The following is a 4,025-nucleotide window of genomic DNA, read 5'->3' as shown; positions in this document are numbered from 1 at the left end:
AAAAGTGGTTACCATAAATTTTAATGGGGGAGATTGTTGGCATAATGACAAATGTGTTGTCCTTGATGGAAACCTACTAAATAAAAATACCAACATGATGGTAGAAAAATGAGTATTCAAGCCAGAATAGATGTGACAGAAATATTGGAAAAAGGAATATCAATTCGCAAACAAATGAATGATAAAGATGAAGTTTTAAGAAGTATACGCAAATTTTGTGAATAAAAGTCACATATATGTAGGTTTTGTGAAGCAAAGTCAAGTACAGTTTCTGCACCATGGTATTCTAAATACAAGGGATCTTTACCATGGCATTGGCCCCATAGTAATGAGTGCGGCAAAGGATATTTGATCTCATCTAGGAATACCATCAAAATAACTAAGGGTTTGACCCATGGTATTGGCTAAGGCCTAAGCTATATAAGGAGATGGAGATAAAAGTGTTTGGTGTGTGTGATATGGTTTATTAGTGAATATTTTGATTTGAAATAAGTATGCATTGGGGATTATGATGATGGATCAAATTCAATAGATATGAAATGACTATACATTGAATAATTTTCTTATGGGTTGGTTTTTTAGGCCCCTATACTACTAGTTTAACCCCTTATTGTTATTAGTACAACCCCCTTATTATATTGGTGTACCCATGTAGTCCTTATATTGTTACTATTGTGCCCCATAGAAGCCCACTATTGTTATTATTGTGCCCTTACATTATTATTGTTAGCGGCTCTGATTATATTATGACCCCTTAGACTCCTATATACAGAAAGGAGGTCTTGTCATTTGTATCATCCAATAATTGTTCATTTGTTTAATGTAAAGGAGGTTGCCCCCTTGAAGAGGCTTATTTCTAAGGCGTTGATCTATCTTTTCTATCTTTTTGTGAGCTGGTTTCATAACATTTGGTATCAGAGCTGTGGATTCTAGGGTTTTGTTGACCCAAACAGGTCATCGTGGAATTTGCACTATAAATTTTTCACTATGACGTTTCAGAATATAAAAACAAAACCCATTTGAGAAGACATCGGTCTGAACATCGCGTCCAAATTTTAGATCTTTTCACGCTACATTTTCAGACATATGATCTGAGGCAGTTAGGGTTTTTGCAAGCTCCAGAATTTCATCTAAAACAGGTCATCGTGGAATTTTCGCTATGAAGTTTCAAAAGCTGAATAAAAAACCCATTTTAGAAGGAATTGATTTGAACCTTGGCTCCAAATTTCATATCTTGTCTTGCTATATTGTTGGATATATGATCTGAGGAAGTTAGGGTTTTGGCAGATTCCCGAATTACATCTTAAACAGGTGACCTTGGGAAAATTGTCATAACGTTCTCTATGAGCATCAGATTGAAATTTCATCAGAAGTTACAGAAAGAGGACAGACTATAGTTTTCTGTATATCTCTTTCAGAACCAAAGGTCAAAACAGTCACATGTGGCACTTCATACAAGTTTTCTCTTCTGAAAAGGTATATAATCAGGTAATTTTGGGAGATTGTGCATAACTCTTTCTTGGAGAATCTAATTTTGATCAGATTGGTGGCATTGGAAAGAGGACATAGAGGGATACTGAATTCGCAATTTCAGAACTAGAAGAGCCAGAATTATAGAGTTATAGTCATTTCAAGATCGAGCTCCTAAAATCAAGAAAAGGCGATATAACGAAGTTTGATGGCAAGGATCCAATAAATTGGATACTATAGATGGAGCAATATTTTGATCTACATGGTGTACCACTGTTACAAAAGGTATGTATTACATCTAATTATTTAGAACCAAATCAATTTTTATGGTATAAATGGCTTTGTTCTCGTAAACCACTTGTCACGTGGTCAATTTTCATGGAGGAAATGATAGCAAAATATGAGGATACAAAGAGAAACACCTTCTTTAGCCAATTGATAAATCTCAAACAAAAATGTTCAATGGAAGAGCACATTGAGGACTTTGAAAAATTGAATATAAGGGTAAATGATATTCCAGAGAAGCAAAGGATTGATGTCTTCATAGGTACTTTAAAGGATAACATTCAACATGAGGTTCATCTTTGGGAACCTGATTCATTGGAGAAGGCATTCAGGTGGACAAGAAAAATTGAAAGCGAAATTATGGAAACAAGGAATCCCACCACTCACGACTATAATTATGGAAGTGTTTCTTCTCCTAGCTTTCCACATCCTACAAGGTTTACACCACAACAATTGGAAGAAAAAAGAGAAAAAGGGCTTTGTTACAATTGTGATAGCAAATGCACTCAAGGTCATAAGTGTGCTGAGAAGAAATTATTTTACATAGAGTATGAAGAGGAGGAAGAAAAGGATCAAGAAAAATGAAAAGAAGAGGATATACGCTAGGACCCAACCGCAGAGAAGCAATAAATGAATCCAACCATATCTTGTAAAGCATTGGCAAGAATTACCACTCTTCAAACTCTTAAGATAGAAGGACATATCAAGAAGAAAAGGGTTCAAAGTGAAATATTGTTGGGTGTGGAGCCTGATTATCTTTTATATTCAAAGGTATCGCCACATAGGACCCCAGTTTGAAATGGGGGCGGCAAAGCCGCCCATAAAATATTCACTGCAGGGGGGTCCAGGGGGGGGCAGCTGCGACCTTTGGGAGCCCCCCCCTGGCGGGGGGTTTTCGGGGGCAGCACCCCCAAAGCTAAAAACAGCTATAAAATTGCCTTGTAAAAGTATATTAATTTCTAGTCAATCTGGGCCGTTCATTAGGCGAATGATCTAACGGTAGAACTTATGTTTAGTTTAGGGTTTTTTTCCCTAGAAGGCACCCCCTCTCTTTGTATGAGGGTATTGTATTTGAGGCTGTGTGATAGATGTGTATTCTGTGAGCAGAAAATAGAGAGGTGAGACTGTGAGAGAAAACAGAGGATATTACAGCAGATTTGATGTAGGTTGTGTCTCTTCATTTTGCTGGATAATAGAAAGGAAGGACTGGCTGTTTGGGGTGGACGTAGCCCAAACTGGGTGAACCACGTATATCTGTGTCTCTCCTGTTTTGTGTGTTTTCTGTGTTTATATTTATGAAATATTTTATGTGTTCCATTGCTCCGTAATATATAATTTTCTAACAACTGGTATCAGAGTCGAAGGTCTATTTGGCTGATAAACTCGCAGGAAAGAAGGGTTCCTGGTTCGAGTGGGAGCAATGGCGGAAGATGGTAAGTTTAGGGTCGAGAAATTTAACGGCCAAAACTTCTCGCTGTGGAAGATGCAGATGGAAGATTATCTGTATTAGAAAGATCTATACCTACCATTGGGCAGAAAAACAAAGATGTCGACGGGTATGAAAGACGAAGAATGGAACCTTCTCGATAGAAAGGCACTCGGAACAATACGGTTGTGCCTTGCTGCGTTAGTCACCTTCAACATTTCGAAGGAAACCACGACAGAGGGTTTGATGCAGACGTTGTCGAAACTATATGAAAAACCCTCGGCCTCAAACAAGGTATTTCTTATGAAACGGTTATTTAATATGAATATGTCGAAAGGTGGATCTGTTGCAAACCATTTAAATGATTTTAATACAGTTACAAGTCAGTTAAGTTCTGTAGGGGTAAAATTTGATGATGAAGTTAGAGCTCTGTTATTCTTGTGCTCATTACCAGAAAGTTGGAATGGTTTGGTAATGGCCATTAGTAACTCCGTTTCTAGATCTAGTACTTTAAAGTTTGATGATGTTGTCGGTGCTATCCTTAGCGAGGAAATGCGACGGAAAAGCTCCGGTGAGACATCGGGAAATGCTTTGAGTGCAGAGTCTAGAGGAAGAAAAATGGAAAGAGGAAAGAGCTCAGGATATCGCAGTAAATCAAGGAAAGGCAGATCCAAGTCCAGATTGGGGATAGTGTGCTGGAAATGTGGAAAGAAAGGACACCTAAAGAAAGATTGTAGATCTTGGAAGGGAAAAGAAGGAGATGTACAGCAAGAAAACAATCATGAAGCAAATGTGACAGGTGAGGTGTTACAAGATGCTTTGATTCTTTCTTTCGAAAATATTA

The sequence above is a fragment of the Pinus tabuliformis genome, chromosome 2_1 (assembly GCF_031772625.1).
Source record: "Pinus tabuliformis cultivar Carrire ecotype Pingquan chromosome 2_1, CPIR1, whole genome shotgun sequence".
NCBI lineage: Eukaryota > Viridiplantae > Streptophyta > Pinopsida > Pinales > Pinaceae > Pinus > Pinus tabuliformis.
Note: the sequence above shows the minus strand (reverse complement) of the source record.